Source organism: Moschus berezovskii, chromosome 23 (genome assembly GCF_049115385.1).
Source record: "Moschus berezovskii isolate FMDL1 chromosome 23, NW_MosBer_1.0, whole genome shotgun sequence".
Classification (NCBI taxonomy): Eukaryota; Metazoa; Chordata; class Mammalia; order Artiodactyla; family Moschidae; genus Moschus; species Moschus berezovskii.
The window spans coordinates 13956353-13974866 of record NC_142482.1 but is presented as its reverse complement, the minus strand read 5'-3'; positions in this window follow the sequence as shown (position 1 = coordinate 13974866).

Here is an 18514-nt window from a genome sequence, read left to right as displayed (position 1 = left end):
GAACTCCGGGAGTTGGTGGTGGACAGGGAGGCCTGGCGTGCTGAGTCGGACATGACTGAGCGACTGAACTGAACTGAACTGAATCCTTAACTGCTTCTTCACTGATTGGGCTTCACATCTATCATATTTTCATTTTTTGAAAGCTCATTGTTTTTTCTGAGCTTCAGAATTCCTTTTTGATCAAGTCGGTGGGCAAACCTAGTACAAGTTAGGGTTGAGTAATCAATTTTTTTCTCCTTTTTTGGTACTTTCTTTTTGCTTAAGTGTTTTTTGGAAATAAGATATTAATTATGATTAAAGGAAACATAGGGGGTACTATTAAAAACCTCTGTTCAGTAAAGACTTCTTAAACACAAAAGCACAAGCTACAGAAGGAAAAAATATCAGTTAATTGGACTGTATCAAAGTTAAACATTTGCTCTTCAAAAGACTTAAGAATTAAAAGGAAAATTGTGGACTGGGAGAAAAATATTGGCAAAGCACAACTGACAATATATGGCACGCTTGGACAAAAATAAGACCAAACCAGTCAATCCTAAAGGAAATCAGTCCTGAATATTCATTCCGTTCCGTTCCGTTCCGTCGCTCAGTCGTGTCCGACTCTTTGCGACCCCATGAACTGTAGCCTACCAGGCTTCTCCGTCCATGGGATTCTCCAGGCAAGAATACTGGAGTGGGTTACCGTTTCCTTCTCCAGGGGATCTTCCCGACCCAGGGATCGAACCCAGGTCTCCCGCATTGGAGGCAGACGCTTTAACCTCTGAGCCACCAGGACTAATGTTGAAGCTCTAATACTTTGGCCACCTGCTGTGAATGACTGACTCCTTAGAAAAGACCCTGATGCTGGGAAAGATTGAAGGCAGGAGAAGAAGGGGACGACAGAGGATGAGGTGGTTGGATGACATCACTGACTTGATGGACATGGGTTTAAGCAAGGTTTGGGAGCTGTGATGGACAGGAAGGGCTGGCGTGCTGCAGTCCTTTGGGTTGCAAAGAGTCAGACAGAAGTGAGCAACTGAACTGAATTGGTTCATTGTGTTATATGTGTATATATATATATATATATACACAATATGTCCACGAAACCACATACTAATCTCACAACTTAATGATAAGACAAATAAATGAACCAAAAAAAAGTGCCAAAGATTTGAATAGATTCTTCCCTGAAGAAGATATGAAGACAGAAAAAGAACACATGAAAAAACACTCAGCATTATTAGCCACAGGGAAATTCAAATTAAAGCACAGTGAGACATTATAACACTCATTATCAAATGGGTAAAATTTAAAAGCCAGACCATACCAAGTGCTGACAAGGATGTGGAGGAGCAAGAACTCTTGCATGTTGTTGGTGTGATATAAAATGGCAGTAAAGTTTGGAAACACTTTGGATAACAGTATGGAGGGTTTTTTTTTTTTTTAAGTTAAACATACACCTTCAGTATGATCCAACTATTTTATTCCTCTATATTTATCCAAGAGACATGAACGCTTATGTCCATTTAAAGATTCTTACATGACTATTCACAAAGCTTTATGGGTAATAGCCAAAAATGAAAGTAATCCAAATGCCCATTAACAGTTGAATAGAAAAACAAAAACATAAAATGGAATATTACTCACTGATAAAGAGGAGTGAACAATTGCCACACGTGACATGGATGGATGAACCTTAATTAGTGGAGTGAAGAGAGACAGACAAAATAGTATGTAATATATGCTTCCATTTACAAAATTTATAAAATATGCCAATCAATCTGTTGTGATATAAAGAGATCTGTGCTTGCTGAGAATGAGTTAAGGGCAGAGGTGTGAGAGGAAGGTGTTCTGAAGGGATGTGAAGAAGTTTTGGAGCTGATGGATATGTTCATTGTCTTGGAGTGCACCTAGCTTCAGAGGTGCATGCCTATGTCAAAGCTTATCAGTTTGCATAATTTAAATGCATGCACTTTATTGTATGTCAGTTATACTTCAGTAAAGCTCTAAAAGAAAAAGGTAGGAGCAGTTAAAAGTAAATGAAAAAAATAGCCATAACTCTGATATATCAGGTGCTCAACATTAATACTTAGAAAAATGCAAATCAAAGCCACAGTGAACTATTACTTCCCAGGCATTAGGATACCTTTTCTCAAAAGAACAGACGTTTTAGTGATGAAGTGGAGAAACTGGAACCCTTGGACATTGCTGGTGGGAATGTAAAACGGTACAAGCACTGTGGAAACATCATGGTGGTTTCTCAGTAAATTAAACACAGAATTATAGATTCTGGCAGTTCCACTTGTGGTAGATAGATGCACAAAAATATTGAAAACACGAACTTGAACAGATATTTGAACACCAGTGTTTATATCGGCATTATTCACAGTAGTTCAATGGTAGAAACAACCCAAATGTCATCAAAGTGTGAACAGATACAGTGAGATATATACTCACATATACCTGGAGTAACACGCCTGGAGTAACAGTCAAATTTGGCCTTGGAGTACAGAATGAATCAGTACAAAGGCTAATAGAGTTTTGCCAACAGAATGCACTGGTCATAGCCAGCATCCTCTTCCAACAACACAAGAGAAGACACTACACATGGACATCACCAGAAAGTTAATACCGAAATTAGATTGATTATATTCCTTGCAGCCAAAGATGGAGAAGCTCTATACAGTTAGCAAAAACAAGACCAGGAGCTGACTGTGACTCAGATCATGAACTCCTTATTGCCAAATTCAGACTTAAATTGAAAAAAGTACGGAAAACCACTACACCATTCACGTATGACCTAAATCAAATCCTTTACAATTATACAGTGGAAATACAAATAGATTCAAAGGGTTAGATTTGATAGACAGAGTGCCTGAAGAACTATGGATGGAGGTACATGACATTATACAGGAGGCAGTGATCGAGATCATCCCCCCAAAAAAGAAATGTAAAAAGGCAAAATGGTTATTTGAGGAGGCCTTAGAAATAGCTGTGAAAAGAAGAAAAGTGAAAGGCAAAGGAAAACAGGAAAGATATACCCATCTGAATGCAGAGTTTCAAAGAATAGCAAGGAGAGATAAGAAAATCTTCCTCAATGATCAATGCAAAAAAATAGAGGACAAGAATAGAATGGGAAAGACTAGAGATCTCTTCAAGAAAATTACAGATACCAAGATAGCATTTCATGCAATCTTCATTGGGCACAATGAAGGACATAAATTGTATGGAACTAAGAGAATCAGAACCTATTAAGAAGAGGGGTAAGAATACACAGAAGAACTATACAAAAAAGATCTTCATGACCCAGATAAGCACAATGGTGTGATCACTCACCTAGAACCAGACATCCTGGAATGCAAAGTCAAATGGGCAGTAGGAAGCATCACTATGAAAAAAGCTTGTGAAGGGGATGGAATTCCAGTTGAGTTATTTCAAATCCTAAAGGATGATGCTGTGAAAGTGCTGCACACCATATGCCAGCAAATAGGGAAAACTCAGCAGTGGCCACAGGACTGGAAAAAGTCAGCTTTCATTCCAATCCCAAAGAAAGGCAATGCCAGAGACTGCTCAAACTACCACACAATTGCACTCATCTCATAGGCTAGTAAAGAATTTCTCAAAATTCTCCAATCAGGCTTCAACAGTATGTGAACTGTGAATGTCCAGATGTTCAACATGGATTTAGAAAAGGCAGAGGAACCAGAGATCAAATTGTCAGACTCCGTTGGGTCATCATAAAAGCAAGAGAGTTAAAAAAAAAAACAAAAACTACTTCTGTTTTATTGACTATGCCAAAGCCTTTGATTGTGTGAATCACAACAAACTGTGGAAAATTCTTCAAGAGGTGGGAATAACAGACCACCTGACTTGCCTTCTGGGAAATCTGAATGCAGGTCACGAAGCAACAGTTAGAACTGGATATGGAACAACAGACCGGTTCCAAATTGGGAAAGGAGTATGTTAAGGCTGTATATTGTGACCTTGCTTATTTAACTTATATTCAGAGTATATCATGATAAATGCTGGGCTGGATAAAGCACAAGCTGAAATCAAGATTGCCAGAAGAAATATCAATCACCTCAGTTATGCAGATGACACCACCCTTATGGCCAAAAACGAAGAAAAACTAAAGAGTCTCTTGATGAAAGTGAAAGAGGAGAGTGAAAAAGATGACTTAAAGCTCAACATTCAGAAAACTAAGATCATGGCATCCAGTCCCACCACTTCATGGCAAACAGATGGGGAAACAATGGAAACAGTGACAGATTTTACTTTTTTGGGCTCCAAAATCACTGCAGATCGGGACTGCAGCCATGAAATTAAAAGACACTTGCTCCTTGGAAAAAAAGTTATGATCAACCTTGACAGAACATTAAAAAGCAGAGACATTACATTACCGACAAAGGTCTGTCAAGTCAAAGCTATGGTTTTTCCAGTAGTCATGTATGGATGTGCTGCTGCTGCTGCCAATTCGCTTCAGTTGTGTCCAACTCTGTGCGACCCCATAGATGGCAGCCCACTGGGCTCCTCTGTCCCTGGGATTCTCCAGGCAAGAATACTGGAGTGGGTTGCATTTCCTTCTCCAGTATGGATGTGAGAGTTGGACTTAAAGAAAGCTGAGCACAGAAGAATTGATGCTTTTGAACTGTGGTGTTGGAGAAGACTCTTGAGAGTCCCTTGGATTGCAAGGAGATCCAATCACCCCATCCTAAAGGAAATATTCCTTTATATTCATCCTGAATATTCATTGAAAGGACTAATACTGAAGCTGAAACTCCAATACTTTGGCCTCTTGATCCATAGAACTGACTCATTTGCAAAGACCCTGATGCTGGGAAAGTTGAAGGCAGGAGGAGAAGGCGCCAACAGAGGATGAGATGGTTGGATGGCATCACTGACTCAATGGACAGTGGTTTGGGTAAGCTCTGGGATTTGGTGATGGACAGGGAAGTTGGCGTGCTGCAGTTCATGGGATCACAAAGAGTTGGACACGACTGAACTGAACTGATACTCTTGTATACACACATGCAGTGGAATATTATTTAGCCTTTAAAGCAATGGGATTCTAATTCATACTGGAAAATGGAGGAACTTGAGAACATTAAGTGGAGTAAGACACAAAGGTACAAATATTGTGATTGAATTTATATGAAGTAGCTGGAAAAGTCAAAATCATAGAGAAAGTAGGTAGGGTAGTCATTACCAGGGACTGGACATAGAGAAATGTGGAGTTATTATTTAAGGGGTACAGAATTTCATTTAAGAAGATGAAAAATTTCTGACAGTCTACAGTGGTGAAGTTCATACAACAATGTGAATGTACCCAGTGCCATGTAACTCTGCCCTCAAAAATGAGGAATGGGAAAGTTTATGTTATGTATATTTTATCACAATAAAAAATTTAAAAACCTGATATATCAAATAGGATTCCTAAGGGGCAATAAAATTTTCATGTCTAAACTGAGTAAATTTTGTAAGAATTATTATAAGATGCCCTGGGCAAGCAAACTGCACTTCTATGGGGAAGAACTATCTGGAAGGCTGGGTTATAGACTGACACCAATTTAGGTAACATTTCTGGCCAAGGCATTTATGCTAAGGGGGGAGCAGGAGATTCCTATTGAGAGGAAGGCTACCCTAATAGTTGGCCCTGCTGGTGGCAGATTCCCATTCTCGCCTGGAGCATCCCTGAGTTTCTGGTCCCTCAGCCTGCAAATGACTGCATTCTCCTTCCTGCTCCTCAGTGTTGTTTTCCCTATTTGTCATGTGATGATGACAATATCTGATTGCCTCCAACATTAAAGTGTCATTCGTGAATGGGCTAAAAATTAGTCGGCCTATAAATTGCCTTTAGTCCCTCTGATTTCGTGTGATTTCTGTCAGCTGGTCAGCCCATGTGAGTTAAGCATCTGTATGTAAATCCTGTGGCATTTCGTTCACCGCGTGTCAAGACAATAGTGACATGACATAGAAAAACATTTATCAGGGGCTAGGGCTAAAGGCTGTTTCATTTGGACTACCCCACATCTCTCAGTTCAGTTCAGTCACTCAGTCGTGTCCGACTATTTGCGACCACATGAGTCACAGCACGCCAGGCCTCCCTGTCTATCACCAACTCCTGGAGTTCATTCAAACTCATGTCCATCGAGTCGGTGATGCCATCCAGCCATCTCATTCTCTGTCGTCCCCTTCTCTTCCCGCCCTCAATTCCTCCCAGCATCAGAGTCTTTTCCAGGGAGTCAACTCATCACATGAGTTGGCCAAAGTATTGGAGTTTCAGCTTTAGCATCAGTCCTTCCAATGAACACCCAGGATTGATCTCCTTTAGAATAAACTGGTTGGATCTCCTTGCCATCCAAGGGACTCTCAAGAGTCTTCTCCAGCACCACAGTTCAAAAGCATCAATTCTTCACCGATCAGCTTTCTTCACAGTCCAACTCTCACATCCATACATGACCATTGGAAAAACCATAGACTTGACTAGACGGACCTTTGTTGGCAAAGTAATGTCTCTGCTTTTAAATATATTATCAAGGTTGGTCATAACTTTCCTTCCAAGGAGTAAGCGTCTTTTAATTTCATGGCTGCAATCAACATCTGCAGTGATTTTGGAGCCCCCCAAAATAAAGTCTGACATTGTTTCCACTGTTTTTCCATCTATTTCCCATGAAGTGATGGGACCAGATGCCATGATCTTTGTTTTCTGAATGTTGAGTTTCAAGCCAACTTTTTCACTCTCATCTTTCACTTTCATCAAGAGGATTTTTAGTTCCCCTTCACTTTCTGCCATAAGGGTGGTGTCATCTGCATCTCTGAGATTATTGATATTTCTCCCAGCAATCTTGATTCCAGCTTGTGCTTCTTCCAGCCCAGCATTCCTCATGATGTACTCTGCATATAAGTTAAATAAGCAGGGTGACAATATACAACCTTGACGGACTCCTTTTCCTATTTGGAACCAGTCTGTTGTTCCATGTCCAGTTCTAACTGTTGCTTCCTGACCTGCATACAGGTTTCTCAAGAGGCAGGTCAGGTGGTCTGGGATTCCCATCTCTTTCAGAATGTTCCACAGTTTATTTTGATCCATATAGTCAAAGGCTTTGGCATAGTCAATGAAGCAGAAATAGATGTTTTTCTGGAACTCTCTTGCTTTCTCCATGATCCAGCGGATGTTGGCAATTTGATCTCTGGTGACTCTGCCTTTTCTGAAACCTGCTTGAACATCTGGGAGTTCACGGTTCACATATTGCTGAAGCCTGGCTTGGAGAATTTTGAGCATGACTTTACTAGCGTGTGAGATGAGTGCAATTGTGCGGTAGTTTGAGCATTCTTTGGCATTGCCTTTCTTTGGGACTGGAATGAAGACTGACCTTTTCCAGTCCTGTGGCCACTGCTGAGTTTTCCAAATTTGCTGGCTATTGAGTGCAGCACTTTCACAGCATCATCTTTCAGCATTTGAAATAGCTGAACTGGAATTCCATCACCTCCACTAGCTTTGTTCTTAGTGATGCTTTCTAAGGCCCACTTGACTTCACATTCCAGGATGTCTGGTTCTAGGTGAATGATCACACCGTCCTGATTATCTTGATCATGAAGACCTTTTTTGTACATTTCTGTGTATTCTTGCCACCTCTTCTTAATATCTTCTGCTTTTGTTAGGTCCATACCATTTCTGTCCTTTATCGAGCCCATCTTTACATGAAATATTCCCTTGGTATCTCTAATTTTCTTGAAGAGATCTCTAGTATTTCCCATTCTGTTGTTTTCCTCTATTTTTTTTGCATTGATTGCTGAGGAAGGCTTTCTTATCTCTCCTTGCTCTTCTTTGGAACTCTGCATTCAGATGCTTTTATCTTTCCTTTTCTCCTTTGCTTTTCGCTTCTCTTCTTTTCACAGCTATTTGTAAGGCCTCCTCAGACAGCCATTTTTCTTTTTTGCATTTCTTTTCCATGGGGTTGGTCTTGGTCCCTGTCTCCTGTACAATGTCACGAACCTCCGTCCATAGTTCATCAGGCACTCTATCTATCAGATCTAGTCCCTTAAATCTATTTCTCCCTTCCACTGTATAATCATAAGGGATTTGATTGAGGTCATATCTGAATGGTCTAGTGGTTTTCCTTACTTTCTTCAATTTCAGTCTGAATTTGGCAATAAGGAGTTCATGATCTGAGCCACAGTCAGCTTCTGGTCTTGTTTTTGCTAACTGTGTAGAGCTTCTCCATCTTTGGCTGCAAAGAATATAATCAATCTGATTTTGGTGTTGACCATCTGGTGAGGTCCCTGTGTAGAGTTTTCTCTTCTGTTTTTGAAAGAAGGTGTTTGCTATGACCCGTGTATTCTCTTGGCAGAACTCTCTTAGCCTTTGCCCTGCTTCATTCCGTGCTCCAAGGCCAAATTTGCCTGTTACTCCAGGTGTTTCTTGACTTCCTACTTGTGCATTCCAGTCTCCTATCATGAAAAGGACATCTTTTTTTGGGTATTAGTTCTAAAAGGTCTTGTAGGTCTTCATAGAACCATTCAACTTCGGCTTCTTCAGCATTACTGGTTGGGGCATAGGCTTGGATTACTGTAATAGTGAATGGTTTGCCTTGGAAATGAACAGAGATCATTCTGTCATTTTTGAGAATGCATCCAAGTACTGCATTTCGGACTCTTTTGTTGACCATGATGGCTACTCCATTTCTTCTAAGGGATTCCTGCCCACAGCAGTAGATATAATGGTCATCTGAGTTAAATTCTCCCATTCCAGTCCATTTTAGTTCACTGATTCCTAGAATGTCTATGTTCACTCTTGCCATCTCCTGTTTGACCACTTCCAATTTGTCTTGATTCATGGACTTAACATTCCAGGTTCCTATGCAAGATTGCTCTTTATAGCATCAGACCTTCTTCTATCATCAGTCTCATCCACAGCTGGGTATTGGTTTTGCTTTGGCTCCATCCCTTCATTCTTTCTGGAGTTATTTCTCCACTGATATCCAATAGCATACTGGACACCTACCGACCTGGGGAATTCCTCATTCAGTATCCTATCATTTTGCCTTTTGATACTATTCATGGGGTTCTCAAGGCAAGTATACTGAAGTGGTTTGCCATTTCCTTCTCCAGTGGACCACATTCTGTCAGACCTCTCCACCATGACCTGCCCGTCTTGGGTGGCCCCACACGGCATGGCTTAGTTTCAAGGATGTGGTCCATGTGATCAGATCCAGTAGTTTTCTGTGATTATGATTTCAGTGTGTCTGCCTTCTGATGCCCTCTCGCAATACCTACCATCTTATTTGGGTTTCACTTATGTTAGTCGTGGGTATCTGGTCATGGCTGCTCCAGCAAAGAACAGCCACTGCACCTTACCTTGGACGAGGGTTATCTCCTCAAGGCCACCCCCCCTGACCTTGAACGTGGGATAGCTTCTCTCGGCCATGGGCCCTGATCTCGGGGTTGGGTAGCTCCACTCGGCTGCCACCCCTGGCCTTGGGCGTGGGGTAGCTCCTCTCGGCTGCCGCTCCTGGCCTCGGGCATGGGGTAGCTCCTCTCGGCCACTACCCCTGGCCTCCTGCGTGTGGAACTCTTCACAGCCACGCTTCTGCACGTGGTCAGTTGTGCAACCATCTTCCGTCTGCACGCTCGGAGCCAGCGTCTTGCGTCTGAGTGCTCAGAACATCCTAAAAGCATTTCCTAGTGGAAGGAAATATAGTAAAGATACCACAGCTGACACAGTCTTAAAGCTGTTCACAATTTTCTTCTTCTTTATACCGTGTCATTACTGTAAGAGAAACAAACCCATTCTAGAGCATTTTGCTAGGTTTTCCTAAAGGCTAAACATATGATTGTGATTGTGGTTAATATCAGTTTAGGAGAGTAATAACATTTCCTAATATTATCCCTTTAAAAAAACTTTTATTGGAGTATAGTTGATTTATAATGTGTTAATTTCAGGTGTACTTCAAAGTAAATCATCAGTTCAGTTCAGTCCATCAAAGTTCATGTGTCAAGTTCAGGTGTACATCAAAGTAGTACATCAGTTCAGTTCAGTTCATTCCAATCGCTCGGTCGTGTCTGACTCTTTGTGACCCCATGTACTGCAGCATGCCAGGCTTCTCCATCCATCACCAACTCCTGAAGTTTACTCAAACTTCTCCAGCACTACAATTTGAAAGTATCAATTCTTCAGTGCTCAGCATTCTTTATGGTCAACTCTCACATCTGCACATGACTACTGGAAAAACCATATCTTTGACGATATGTACCTTTGTTGACAAAATGATGTCTCTGCTTTTTAATACACTGTCTAGATTTTTCATAGATTTTCTTCCAAGGAGCAAGTATCATTTAATTTCATGGCTGCAGTGACAGACCTCAGTGATTTTGGAGCCCGAGAAAATAAAATCTGCACTGTTTCCACTTTTCCCCGATTTATTTGCCATGAAGTGATGGGACTGGATGCCATGGTTTTAGTTTTTTGAATGTTGAACTTTTATAGTAGTGTATATGTGTTAATCCCAATCTCCCAATTTATCCCTCCCCTTGCTTATCTCCTAGTAGCCACAATTTTGCTTTCTACATCCATGGCTCTACTTCTGTTTTGCAAGTAAGTCCATTTGTACCCCTTTTTTAGATTCTACATATAAGCAAGATCATATGATATTTGTCTTTCTGTGTCTGACTTAACTCACTATAACAATCTCCAGGCCTATCCATCCATTCATGCTGCTGCAAATGACATTATGACATTATTTCCCCTTTTGATGACTGAGTAATATTCCGCCTTCTTTATCCATTCCTCTGTAGGTCGACATTTAGACTTTTTCCATGTCTTATCTACAGTAAATAGTGCTGCAATGAATATTGGGGTGCATATATCTTTTTGAATTACAGTTTCCATCTCTTGTAGATGTAAACCCAGAAATGGGATTGCAGTGTCATATGGTAGCTTTATTTTTACTTTTTAAAGGAACCCCCATACTATTCTCCATAGTGGCTGCACTGATTTACATTCCCTTCAATGGTGTAAGAGAGTTTCCTTTTTTCCACACCCTCTCCAACATTTATTATGTGTAGATTCTTTGATGATGGCCGCCTAATATTGTGTTAAGTTCAGAAAGTGGGACCTTTGAATTAAACTGAGAAAACACAAATTAACAAGAGAAAAATTTTGTTATGTATGTACACAGGAATTTTACAGAAATGAAATGAAAACTCCAAAGAATGTGCTTAGGCCCAGTCATGTATATACCATTTTAATACAAGTGATACATTGTGAAGAACTGATAAGGGAAAAGAAAGGGATTTGGGATTCTAGGGGCAGTAAACTCTGGGGAGGTAAATGTACAGGAAACATGGCAGATGAGGGTTATTTTAGTCTGGTTTGTTTACACAAACTCAAGTTGGTGCTGTCTTCCTGTGAAGGCAGCAGAGGACACCTTCACAAAGGGTCATTTGTACCCTGATTTTAGGCAGAAATGGGGAAGACAGAAGTTCCTCCTGTGCCTGCTATTTCTTAACTACCTTCAGCACAAAATAATCACTGTATCAAAGTGACATATTTTAGGGGTTATATTCTGATCCCTTTCAGAAGAAAGAGGATACTTTCTTCTTTTCAGTTTATTTATTTTTTACTATTTTAAGCAGAGACAAGTTTTGGATTATCCATCATTTTAAGGGATATCCTAGATAGCTATTTGTCCTTTGTTTGGATATTGGTCTCCTGTGATGTAACCTAGATCCTTTGTGGTCACTATTCACTCCAGTGTTAGAGAATTCACACTTAGGCCTCATAATCCCTTGGGGGGATTAAGCAGCTCTGCTCCCTCCCTTCGATGGGTGGCTTCATGGCAGGGGCAGGTGATGAACAGGATGCTCCAGAAAGTCAGAGTTTAGAACTTTCACTTCTCCTGTTGGTCTTCTTGAAAGGCAGGGCTTTAGTTTTTCCTAAATCAGGGTTTGTGGAGAGATAGTCTGTTGTATCTCACAGAGAATGAGAATCAGAAAGACATGCTCAGTGGAATCAGGGGGTTGGCAGGGGTGAACCTATGACCTGAAACTCCCTTGCTGGGAGGACAGTCTTAGAATAGGTAAGCTTGATTCAGGAGGCAGTTAACAGGGATGGTGAAGTATCCAGCAAATGAGATGAGCAGTGTGGGAACAGTTTAGAAGGAAAGAGCCGTGGTAATGAGGAAAGCAGCAACTGGAAAGCAAAATTCAGGAGTGTGTACTCAGGTCCCAAGAGAGGTGCAAATTAGAATAGGCAGCTTATAGGAGAAAAGGGAAGCAAGCCCTGGGATGTACAGGGGAGGAAGCATAGGCTTTGTATTGCACAAAAATGAACATCACATATCTATGAAGGTGCTTGTAAACTGCAGTAATAGAAAAGAAGGCTTAGGTGAAGAAGAAAGTTATTTGGTGAAGACAGGGTACTGAACAAATGACTTTCTCAGATCGAGTTTAGAGTACATCTTTCCCTTTATTTAAGGAGGGTTTGGGAGGTCAAAGGTAAATTCAAATTGTTTAATGTATTTAGTACTAGGGTAAAGTTTCCTGGTACTTACTAGGGTAAAGTTTTCTTAGTACCTGTATCTGGTACTAAGGTAAAGAATCTGCCTGCAATGCAGGAGACCTCGGTTTGATTCCTGGGTTGGAAAGATCCCCTGAAGAAGGGATAGGCTACCCACTCCAGTACTCTGGCCTAGAGAATTCCATGGACAGAAGAGCCTGGAGAGCTACAGTCCATGGGGTGGCAAAGAGTCTACTACGACTGAGCAACTTTCAGTTTTCAAATTGTCCTGAATCATTTAGTAGTCTCACTCAGTTGTTCATGAGACTGTCATTCTCATGCACAGGTCACTCTTGTGACAAGCTGAGGTTTAGGGGTCCTAACAAAGGAATGTTTACACAGACGCATCTTTAACTCTGTGGCCTTTGTCACCCATATGGCTCAGGCTCCAACGGGTTTTCTCTATCTGAGTTACTGGATTGGTGGTCGAAGAAATGAGTATTTACCTTGTCTTCATAAGGGAAAACTATAATAAACTATTTCTTTAAAAATATTTGGTGCTTCCTTTCCACCAAATTAGCACTTTTGAAAGGTGTCTCAACTGGATGTTTATTAGTGGAAAGACAAGGCAAGTTGTAATAGGGAGCCACACTAGGTATAAGCTTCCTGTCCTTGAAGATCTTGTGCATCCACTTTATACCATATGGTCTCTGAGAATATGTTGTGTATGTGAAGGATATTTCCAAAAGATTTGGTTCATAAAACTGTCAGTTGCTTTTGTACATCTAATTGAAATGTTTTCCACCTAAAATAGGGCAATTTACAGAAGTGTTTCTCTGGTTTACTTACACTGCATATTCCCATAAAGCAGCAGGTTTGCGATAAAACATTTGACACCCCCATGGTATTTTGAAAAAAAAAATTCTGCAATCTGGCATAAGTTAGCCCTGGTGTGAGACGGCAGACTGTGGGGACAGCATAAACAGCAGCAACTCTCAAGACTAAATTAAGTGTCATCTTAAAGAGGTTGCTGTTAATGCAATTTAAATTATCCACCTGAACTTAATATTCTACTGAGGGAAATAAAACAATTTAAAAGATCACATAATTTCTGATCACTGTAATGGCATTATATGGTCATGGACTGTTTCCTTATCTAATATGGTAATATGTCAGTTTCTTTGATCACTAAACACATTTTTCCATTTTAATTACTTGGCTTCAGAAAAAAAAATCCACTTATTCCCTGCAGGTGGTTAACAATTTGAGATTTATGCTTTGCTATATGTTAAAGCGTCTGCCTCCAATGCGGGAGACCCGGGTTCGATCCCTGGGTCGGGAAGATCCCCTGGAGAAGGAAACGGTAACCCACTCCAGTATTCTTGCCTGGAGAATCCCATGGACGGAGTAGCCTGGTAGGCTACAGTCCACGGGGTCGCATAGAGTCAGACACGACTGAGTGACGGAACGGATAATTAGGTAAACATAACCTTGACCTATTAACATTGTATCAAATATTCATTCCTATGTAGGAAGTGGGTTTTCCTGGTGGCACAGCGGTAGGGAATCCTCCTACAATGCATCATATGCAGGAGACAACATAAGATTAATCCCTGGGTTGGGAAGATCCCCTGGAGGAGGGCATGGCAATACATCCCAATATTATTGCCTGGAAAATCCCATGGACAGAGGAGCCTGCCAGGCTACAATCCGTAGAGTCACAATTAGTCAGAAATGACTGAAGTGACTGAGCACAGCACACATGGAGGAAGGTGGAAATCAAGAGACTGTGGCCTGAGGTGGGCCTTCTCCAGGAGGCTAGATTCATTTTCCCCCTCGCTAGCCAGAGGCAGGAAAACTTGCCCCATCTCACTTTTCCCATTTGGGCATGTGAACAAACTGAAGAAGGAACCTGTTATTATTATTTTTTTAAATAACTAACGACCTAATTCTGGAAAGGAAAGGAAAGGAAATGGCCTGCTGGATTCATTACAGGTGAGGGAGAGATCTGAGGTGTCCAGGTTTATAGGGTGTCAGGATGCTTGCATGGGATAAGGAGAGGACAAGCATGTTGATGGTTTATACATGCTGGAATTAAGATTCTATGTGAGTGAAGATTAAAAAGGAAAAATCAGTCCTCATTTCAGAGTTGGTTAGAAAGATTAAAACATAGGTAAACATTGTAGGCCTGGTGAACATCCCCATTTGTTCCTGTTTTCCTAATATTCTTTGCATTTGGCCCTACAGTCTTGAAGCTTTATGCATAAAAGGAAGAAAAGGTGGTGAGGCCATTGTGTCCTCTAGTGGTTCTCAAAATTGGCTACACAAAGGAGCACATGGGAGCTCCTCATCCCAAGGTTCTAAGAACAATGAAAGCTGGATCTCTGAGGGCAGGATTTTCTAGTTATTTATATTTTAATGCTCCACCTGGTAATTGCAATTGAAGTCAAAACTGAATAAAAAACTGCCATAAAGAAGCTCTTATGAGGGCAAAGATGTGTATGTTGGCATTGCTACTTTGTGAAAAATTCAATTGTCTATTTAATCTTACTGTTGACTTCATTCTCCTTACTATTGACTTCTCTTACTATTGACATCTTCCTCCACAAGATGGTAGAGTAGAAGGACATGCACTCATCTTCTCCTGCGAGAACTCCAAAATTACAGCTGTCTGCTGAACAGCCATCCACAGAAGAATGTTGGATCCCACCAAAAAAGTATTGGAAGGACTGATGCTAAAGCTGAAACTCCAATACTTTGGCCACCTCATGCGACGAGTTGACTCACTGGAAAAGAGCCTGATGCTGGGAAGGATTTGGGGCAGGAGGAGAAGGGGACGACAGAGAATGAGATGGCTGGATGGCATCACCAACTCGATGGACATGAGTTTGAGTGAACTCCAGGAGTTGGTGATGGACAGGGAGGCCTGGCGTGCTGTGATTCATGGGGTCGCAAAGAGTCGGACACGACTGAGTGACTGAACTGAACTGAACTGAACATCCAAGGGCAAAGGATACGCCCCAGTAAGATGGTAAGAGGGGCAAAATAGCATTTAGAGTCAAACTCCATACCCACCAGAGACACTCAGAGAGCTCAGAGAAAACCTTGTGCACACCAGGAGACCCCACAAAGACTGAGCCAGAACTGCCTTTGAGTGTCTCCTGTGTAGGTATGGGTCAACAGTGGTCTGCCACAGGGGCAGGGGCTCTGGGTGCAAAAGACCTGGGTGTGGCATAAGCCCTCTTGGAGAAGGTCGCCATTTACCCCACCACAGAGGCACCAGAACTTACACAGGACTGGGGAAACAGACTCTTGGAGGGCACAAACAAAACCTTGTGGGCACCAGGACCCAGGAGAAAGAAGCAATGGCCCTACAAGGGACTGAGCCAGACTTGCTGTGCGTGTCCAGGAGCCTCTGGCAGGGGTGTGGGTCAGCGCTGGCCTGCTGCAGGGTCGGGGCACTGAGTACGGCAGCACGTGCATGGGGCCTTTGAAGGAGGTCGCCACTGTCTCCATCACCTCCACCACAGTTTGGTCTCAGGCCAAACCACAGGGAGGGAACACAGTGCCACCCATCAACAAAAAATTGGATTAAAGATTTACTGAGCATGACTCCACCCATCAGATCAAGACCCAGTTTCCACCTCAGTCAGTCTCTCCCATCAGGAAGCTTCCATAAGCCTCTTCTTCTTATCCATATCAGGGGGCAGAGAGACTGAAAACCACAATCACAGAAAACTAATCAAACTGGTCACATGGTCCACAGTCTTGTCTAACTCAATTAAACTAAGAGCCATGCCATGTAGGGCCACCCAAGATAGACAGGTCATGGTGGAGAGTTCTGACAAAACATGGTCCACTGGAGAAACCACTTCAGTATTCTTGCCTTGAGAAGCCCATGAACAGTATGAAAAGGCAAAGGACAAGACACTGAAAGATGAACTCCCCAGGTCAGCCCAATATGCTACTGGAGAAGAGTGGAGAAATAACTCCAGAAAGAATGAAGTGATGGAGAAAAAGCAAAAACAACACCCAGTTGCGGGTGTGACTGGTGATGAAAGTAAAGTTTGATGCTGTAAAGAACAATGTTGCATAGGAACGTGGAATGTTAGGTCCACGAATCAAGGTAAATTGGAAGTGGTCAGACAGGAGATGGCAAGAGTGAGCATAAACATTTTAGGAATGAGTCAGTGAATTAAAATGAACCAGAATGGGTGAATTTAACTCAGATGACCATTATATCTACTACCGTGGACAAGAATACCGTAGAAGAAATGGAGTAGCCATCATAGTCAACCAAATAATCCAAAATGCAGTACTTGGATGCAATCTTAAAAACGACAGATGGTGACAGCAACCGTGAAATTAAAAGATGTTTGCTCCTTGGAAGAAAAGCTATGACCAACCTAGACAGTGTACTAAAAAACAGAGACATTACTTTGCCAATAAATTTCCATCTAGTCAAAGTTATGGGTTTTCCAGTAGTCATGTATGGATGTGAGAGTTTGGGGTCACAAAGAGTTGGACATGACTGAGCGACTGAACTGAACTGATTGACTTCTAATTCAAAGACAGAAGAGGAAATTCCATTATTTTAGATTTGGTCAAAATGACAGTGAAACTCTCTAGGACAAGGGTTCTTCAGATATATTTTTTAGCTCAATGTTTGGCAAATAGTGATGCTTGATGAATATTTCCTGTATAAATAAATTTTTAGTCTGCTTGTTTAAATTTATTTGATGGAAATTATTTCTTGTCATTCAGAGACCTTGTTATCAGAGCACATAAAATATTTTGGAAGAACACTCTTCTTACTTACACATCACGGCCAGATATGAATAAATTTCTTCAGTAAAAAATACAGAAATTTTTTTTCCCAAAAAACTTCAACAATGCATAGAATAAATATTCTTTCTACTTCTTCACTGTCCTTATTTCTTCTTCAGAATAAATCTTCTTTACATGATTTGAATAGAATTAACTTTTGCATTTGAAAGCTGATTGTGTTCAAAACTAATCAGGAGCCTAAGCTTAGAGTAGGCATTGGTCACATGTTTGAATGAATGCAAGAAACAGTGATTGACAGATAGCACTGTCAAATGATAGTGTTATGACAGATAATACTAACAGAGAATCAATATTGTTTCTGTTTATTATTAGTTATGGTGTCCAGGCTTTACATTTTGACCTAGTTAATAAATGATGTCAGTCTATGTTTACCAGAGGAAAATAATTTCCAGACACTTCAAATAAAGCCCTGGAATTGAATAAGGCTTTTTTTTTTTTTTTCCCCTCTCTCTCTCTACCTAGCCATCAATCACCCACCTACTTACCGACTTATCTAGATGTCTATTGTTACCAGAATTTTTCCTTCCTCTTTTAAATCTACATTTCTGCTTTCATCAAAAGTAGAAGAGCATTCTACTTTCAGCTTAGCTTTTATATTGAGATCTTAGAATTATCTGTCTACAGACATAGGGGACTGGAATGCAAAAGTAAGAAATCAAGAGATACTTGGAGTAACAGGTAAGTTTGGCTTTGGAGTACAAGTGAAGCAAGGCAAAGGTAACAGAGTTTTGCCAAGAAAATGCACTGGTCATAGCAAACACCCTTTCCAACAATACAAGAGACAACTCTGTATATGGACATCACCAGATGGTCAATACCAAAATCAGATTGACTATATTCTTTGTAGCCAAAGATGGAGAATCTCTATGCAGTCAGCAAAAAACAAGACTGGGAGAAGACTGTAGCTCAGATCATCAACTCCTTATTGCAAAATTCAGACTTACATTGAAGAAAGTAGGGAAAACCACTAGGCCATTCAGGTATGACCTAAATGAATCCCTTATGATTAGACAGTGGAAGTGACAAATAGATTCAAGGCATTAGATCTAATAGACAGAGTGCCTGAAGAACTACGGATGGAGGATTGTAACATTGCACAGGAGGTGCATCTTCAAGAAAAAGAAATGGAAAAAATCAAAATGATTGCCTAAAGAGACCTTACAAATAGCTGAGAAACGAAGAGAAGCAAAA